This window comes from Etheostoma cragini, chromosome 5, assembly GCF_013103735.1.
Source record: "Etheostoma cragini isolate CJK2018 chromosome 5, CSU_Ecrag_1.0, whole genome shotgun sequence".
Classification (NCBI taxonomy): domain Eukaryota; kingdom Metazoa; phylum Chordata; class Actinopteri; order Perciformes; family Percidae; genus Etheostoma; species Etheostoma cragini.
In genome coordinates this window covers 30,556,595-30,563,462 of record NC_048411.1, presented here as the reverse complement: position 1 = coordinate 30,563,462, position 6,868 = coordinate 30,556,595, and the positions used below count along the sequence as shown (strand labels likewise).

At 39.1% G+C, this 6,868-nt stretch overlaps 1 protein-coding gene and 2 long non-coding RNA genes across 3 annotated transcripts in view; 2 read left to right on the top strand and 1 right to left on the bottom strand.

Moving 5' to 3' along the window:
- The window catches only part of LOC117944286, a 9,622-nt gene extending 7,186 nt beyond the window's left edge, over positions 1 to 2,436 (top strand). The window contains exon 3 of the long non-coding RNA XR_004656535.1: positions 2,426 to 2,436. This is a non-coding gene — a long non-coding RNA (uncharacterized LOC117944286). The remainder of the gene's footprint in view (positions 1 to 2,425) is intronic.
- LOC117944288 overlaps positions 1 to 3,913 on the bottom strand; it is a 4,962-nt gene extending 1,049 nt beyond the window's left edge. The window contains exons 1-2 of the long non-coding RNA XR_004656537.1: positions 3,903 to 3,913; positions 1,688 to 1,692 (exon numbers count right to left, since the gene is read on the bottom strand). This is a non-coding gene — a long non-coding RNA (uncharacterized LOC117944288). The remainder of the gene's footprint in view (positions 1 to 1,687; positions 1,693 to 3,902) is intronic.
- Positions 1 to 6,868, top strand: part of LOC117945069 (tetratricopeptide repeat protein 28-like) — a 210,715-nt gene that overhangs the window by 91,346 nt on the left and 112,501 nt on the right. The gene's annotated exons all lie outside the window — the stretch shown is intronic.

Sequence of the window (6,868 nt, the reverse complement as noted above, 5' to 3'; positions counted from 1 at the left end):
ATTAAACATGTTATTTTGGGTAATTACAATTGGGTACTTAACAATTACATTGATATAGGAAAACGGATCAATTTGACCAGAGGACAACTTGAGGGTTTAACATGTGTGCAAATACATTTTCTTCTCAGCTAGTTTAAAGTTTGTTTTTTAAGGACAGTGTTTTTGGTCTTAATTTTTCCCCATCCACGTTCATTATGACTTTCTGAATGAACTCAAAAGTATACATCAAGCCTTTTGGGTACTCAGCTTGTAGGACGTACAGCAAGCCATACAAATACACAAGTGCATCAGGCCAGCACTCAGTTCCCTGCAAGACAACCTGATCCTGGAGGATGACCTTGACTTCACGAGGATGGAATGGCACCATGGTTACATCCTCACTGTCAGCAATGATGGACACAATGGCAACAGGGCTCTTTATGGTAGCGTCTTGGTCTGCACTCTCCTGGAAAATATGCCCAAAAATATACCATTACAACTTTGTATCTACTCTGTTGCTGACACAGCCATTTTCATTTCCAATGTAAAGCATTTCAACACACCTTGCATGTGTAGAACAGCTCTGTGTCATCTTCTTGCAGCAGCAGTGGTAGACACCGGAGAACTGCTATGCGGCCAACATTGATATCTTGTGTTTCCTGTAGTGACAAAAGAAAAATGAGATTTCCAATTTTCCTATGTCCAAAATTCATAAACTTGTCCGGTACAATACTAATATCTAAATGTAAATTAGGGATGTACCAAAATTTTGGCAACTGAGATTTATCAGCCTAAAGTAGCACAAAAAAAGCACTTGCTGTGTTCAGGAATAAGTTAAAAAGCTGAATAAATAATAGTACTAATAGTAGTAAAAGCTCCTGCCACTTTTCTTCTTGGACCAGTGTTAATTTGTAATTTGCATTCTTTTCAATGCACTTGTGTAGGCGTACATAGTTATATTGTGCTTTGTATAATGTCTACTGGAATTTTGAAGTTTTGTAATTCATTTTTACTTTGAGAAGACAATAGTAACAGCACATGACTAATTTCTTTCTTTCATTATATTGTGCCTTGGCCAAAAATTTCAATTGCATCAAAGCATCCCTAATGTTATATAACTGACACATTACTATAATATGTAGCTGTAGCCTACACAATTTGACACACCTTTTACATGGGTGTCTAGATTCCAAAACTAAACAGGTCTTGATTCTAAACCATAAAGATGATTAGCTAAAATTATGTATAGGATATGAATGTTTAACTGCGAAAATATGACTCCTAAAGATTGACATAAATTGATCTGCTCAAGAGAAAAAACTTCAGTCCACTCCTAATTGTACAGGTATTAGAGCATGGAACGTCTTCCCTGACAAATGATCTTTGGCTATGTACAAAAGTTTACTTTTGGCAGGTGATTAACTTGCTGCTATGACCTGCCACTGGCAACATTTGCCATTTTAAGCAGAGAAAGCTGTGGTGGCTAAATATGAAAAGCTGTTAAAAAGGAAGAGGGGAGATAACAAATTTGGTGATTAATAGTAATCCGTTTTTTCACGTCACATATATAAGCAAAATGCTTGCACTGTAAAGCTAGCAAGCTGAAGTGGACTAAATAAAAGTGGAGTACCATAAAACATTATTGGATTTTTATCAGTTATTTAAGTTAGTATTGATCCAGTAAACATGCTTGGATTGGCCTCTGTACCAATCCTATGATCTGCTCAGGACTTTACCATTATTTACCTCAGAGTATGCCTTTAAAATGGAACATATCTTCTGGGCACTTCGACCACATTTTCCCTCCATCCCTCTGGCTAAAGCAAGCAAACGATCCTTGTGTTGATCCAATCCAGCATAAAGGTCATCTTTCAGCCGCTGGTTGCTGATGCGTTGATATTCTGCACAAACCTGATAAAAACAGTGACCTTAATCAGTCACCCATTACATCAAAATCAAATCTACTTATCAATCTATGCACCTCAGATGATAACCAACAAGAAATATTAGCACAAAAATTAAAGCAACTATAGCTTTAAATACATCAACTTCATTTACCTGATGTTCCAGGAAAAGAGCTGGCCATCTTTCTTGAACATCAGCTACAGACGGACTTGAATTTACAATTTCAAGCCTTCTTGGAGCAAAAGTCTTAGTCATGTTGGTGTCTATCATAGATAAATCTATGCTGTCTTTATCATTGTTCTCCATTTCAATCAACATGGCAATTCTGAGAATTTCCAAAGTCTCCAGTGTTTCCCCCTGAGGAAGCTGTGGTAGATAATTAACTTCTCCACGTCGTGGCCGCTTAATTGAAGCATGTGGGGAAGCTGCATTAGGATTGGCTCTGCTCCTCCTGCCACTGTTAACTTTGACTTCTGGGCACCCAGATTTGCACAGCTTGCGTCGGTAATTGCTCATTTTGTTTGACAGGCTGTCCTTCCAGCCATCCCAACCATTTTTGGACCCCTTCTCCTCTAAACATGGATGTTTGAGCACCAAAGCTTCGGCAGCCTTGTAGATTTCACTGCCACTTGGGTAAGCTTTGTACTCGTAGATGGCACAAGCCATGCCATCAAGGATCTTGCTCTTTTGCTCTTTTGTTAAAGTCAGGCGCCTTCCATGCTGTTTTGCAGTATTTGCTTCACTTAACAGAAACTCAATATCGTGTGAAAATATCGGAACAGGAAATACTTGTGGCCATGCAGAGGTTCTTTGGGGTGTTTGGCTGCTTGAACTTTCCCCACTATCACTTGCCCAGCTTGATGTTGAGCCAATGTCATGCTCCAATGTCTTCACCAATTTTGCTGTACCCATGTTCGGTATTTCCTCAATCTTGCTTAGATTCACCAGCTGGTTATTAAAGTCAGGATCCTCAAATTGCACTATAAAATTGAATGGGATGTCCAGTTTCTGGCGCAGTAAACTGGTCAGCTGAGGGACAGAATCTGGACGACGTTCAAATGTGACTCTTTCAATTCCACCCTCTGGTAGGATGACACGTAGACGAAATGTCTCCGGTTCTGCCATGGCCCTACAACTGAGAAGAGTACAGAGGTTACAATCCATTTTCTTAGTCTTTCTGGGTTGCACATTTAGACTTTGTTAATGAGGTTATTTTGTTTTTTCACCCATACAGTGCTCTGTTGAAAACCAGTCTCCATTCCTCATTCGTCGAACTAATTATAATGGCTAAATAACATTTTGTAACTTCAGGTTCACCTAGTGCCACTTGCATTTAGTCCAGAAGAATGAAGTGCTTGATGGTGACAAGAAGCTGTCTATTTTTCATGTATGCGGTTAGTGGGTTAACATCATGGAGTTCTGATGGCCTCTTTATGTCATGTGAATCTTGTGCAGTCACCTCATATGCACGAAGGTGTTCTCTGAACCAGGTCTGGTAATTCTGGCAGTCAAACAAAACTTGGTCATTGACAAGAAGTATATCCACAATCTGTTTGAAGTGGGGTAGCCCCTCTTTCAGTCCTGTACACACAAACATGCCACTGGCATAGCAAATGCTGTCTATGGCAATTTTTGAAGTGTGGTACACTGTGGTACTGTTTGTTATCTGATGTATGGCACTCTGGGCTTTTGGCGTAAGTGTGTTAACAAACACATTATTCACAGCAAAGGTCTCCACTGAGGGCTTGAAGAAATTGGGTAATGACAAATAATAGGCCATCAGTTGCTGATGCTTGTAAGCAAGTGTTTTAGGGATGTTTTTGAAGTTCTGAGCATCATGTACTATTTTCTTAAACACTTTGTGTTTCCCCTCAAATCTAATGGTCCAAAAATGCACAAGAGGGCCAAAACAGCGAATCATCTGTGGATAGTGCTCAATGTAATGGTGTTTTGGGCGCAATCTGACATTTGGAAACACCTCCTGGAATAACTGTCGATGGTCAGAAATCTTCATTGACAAGTACTGTAACACATCTTCTGTAAAAACTGGGGATAAAACTAATTCCACCAAGTCCTTTAAATCCATTAAGATCTGCCAAGCTTTGTCGTCTGCAGGAACCACAGTGCCAATAATGGTGGGAAGAAGTCGTATCAGTGCCAAATTTTCATGACCATTGCCCCCAACGGTTTTCCTTCTGGAAAAGTTTTTGGGAATAGCCTGTGGCCGATCAACTTTGTCAGCATTCTCAAAAGGAAATTGCAAGATAGCGTCATTCAACTGTTCCAGGGAGAAACATTTTTTTCGTATTAGCTCTTGTAAACACAGAGCTAACTCCATTGGTACCACACCTTCTAAGAAGTCATGGAGGATGTCTGGAGGAAATCCACTTGTGGTATGAAAGTACTGTAGATGTTGTGCAAAACAATTATTGCCCTTTACACCATAATCCTCCATCACATTGCCAGTTTCAATGTCTGTACACAACTGGTCATGGCTTTCCTTTGTCCTTAACTCAAATGATGATGCCTCACATCTCTGAATTTCTTCCTTGGATGCATAGCAAAATCTGCAAGGGTATGTTCCACTGAAGTTTTCTTTAAACCCTGCAAGTCCATGTGCGGCTAAATTGTCTGCCACAACACACAGTAATGTCCCTTGAACATTTTCACCAACACTCTCCACAAAGACACCATCGCTTTCTAGGACTCTCAAATCATGCAGAAGAGGCTCAAACACCTTTTCGTAGCCACAAGTCTTCAGGTCATTTGAATTGCAGAGTAAACCCAGCTGCGTAGTGTGCAGAGCTACACGATGTTTGTATGGAATGTTTGCGAGTGCCCAATAAACAGAGCACATTTTGTGTTTCTTTCTTGATGTGCCAAGTGGATTGGCCACCTCAAAATCATCAATATAGAGTTGAATGGCAAATTTTAAATTCTCTGATGACAGCAGTATATTGCCTTTACAAAACAGACCATCACGATAGGTCGTGTATTTGCCATCTTCTTGGACAGACAACTGCAAAATCTGCTCCAATACATCCCTTTTTTTGAGAAGCTCCTGCAACATGTTGAGGATCGGGACATACATAATTGAATATTTTGCACCCGCAACACGATACTCAATTGGTTTCACCAGAGGGAAATTTTGCTCATAGTAAGATTTCCTTCGTTTTGCTGTTGACAAAGGCCCGTCTCTTGAAGTGCAGCTACTAAGCACATCATTGGTGACAACTGCATTAACAATTTCCGCCACAACCTCACTGTTGACATTACAATTGTGTTTCTGTATTATTTGAGTCACTGTGTCTTTCAGTACTGCACTGGAGAGTGACCGCAATTGATCCAAGCCTTGTAACATTTCTTGAGTAGCAGTCTCTGAGACATGAAGGACAGTTTGTGTTTTCAGAAGGAGAGAAGCCAAGTTGTGTTCAAGCTGTTTCTTCAGAAAATCTATGTTTTCACTTTCTTCATTTGGTTCATCATTGCTGCTACAAACATCATTCGAAATGACCTCATCATGGGATTGTGTTTGTCTTAAAACTGTGTCCTTGAAATCATTTATCCCAAATGATTTATGGTTTCTTGATTTATGAGAATCAAATGTTGAGCAAACGTTTGACTGGAATGAACAGTCTTTAAATGGGCACTGTACCATTTCATGTTTCCTTAAATGTTGTCTTAAATGTGATACAATGTCTGGCCCATAAGGTTGTGTAAAAGTACAATTTGAACAGTGGAAGGCAATATTTGGATCATTTGCTGGCTTTGGTTGGGGCTGGGTGTGTATTCTGGTAAGATGAATTTTCAGTGCATTTTGAGAAGCAAAGGTGCACATACAGCTTTCATATAAACATGGCAGAGGGCTGATTCTGCTGTGCTGACTGTGTACAAGATGATAATGACGGAGAAGACTGTTTTTTGATTGACAGTGGAAATCACAGAGTTTACAATTCCATGTCATTTTGAAGCCTTGCAACAATCTGCAAATAGATTGAAAAATTGTGTTCACTTACATTTTGTTGCATGCAACGTTCTACATAATCTATTTATCTACTGTACACTCTAAAGTAACCACAAGATGCGTTGTTTCTGTTTTACTTACCATTTGTTGCCTTAGGCCTCACTTGAAGCTGTAAAGGACTTTCTTTCCTAGGACAGAAAAAACATGTTCAGTCTTCTGAGCAAAGGAAAGAAAATGCACTAAATCACCCCTCCTGCATGACATGTCCGCTATGCAGTGGCATAAAAAGTACAATGTGTCTTACATTTCGTGTGTAGTCGAAGTATAAACAAGCACAATATGCAAATACTTAAGAACAAGGATCTTAAAATTGTAGTTAGGTAAGCCTACATGAGCAAGTGCACTACATTGTTTTTTCCAACTCTAATAAATAAATGTTTGATATAAACGTTCTACTCAATACTAATTAATAACTACTTATATTTACAATTGAATTAACATAGTAAACATTTAACACTTTTTCAATGGCAAAGGTATGTACATTCAAAGTTAAGCCAAATGGCAAAGTGCACACAAAAAACAAAACAGAGCTTGTTACACTTGTGGAAAAATTCACCCAGACCTTACAAAAAGTCCAGGCTAAGCCGCCTATGACCCTAAATCCAAGAAATGCCCCTGCTTATAAACATACATAATACAGTTAACATGTTTAACATTCCAGGCTAGTACATTTTTAAAAGTCACATTAAAATAATATAGCTACGCTAACTGACGCAAATAATGTTAATATTTAGGCGAGATAACATTGCTTTGAAAACCTAAATTTTTAGTTTACATTTTAATTGTAGAGAGACCTGCCTCCATAGACACGAGCATATAGTGGCTGGCGACATATCGCAGCCGCAAGCTACATGCTGGCCCTTCGTTGCCTTCGTTGAAAAGGGCCTATTACACTTGACGTTAACTCACAAACTACCATGCTTTCATTAAAACACCTCTTAACCTACAATTCTGTTTAGC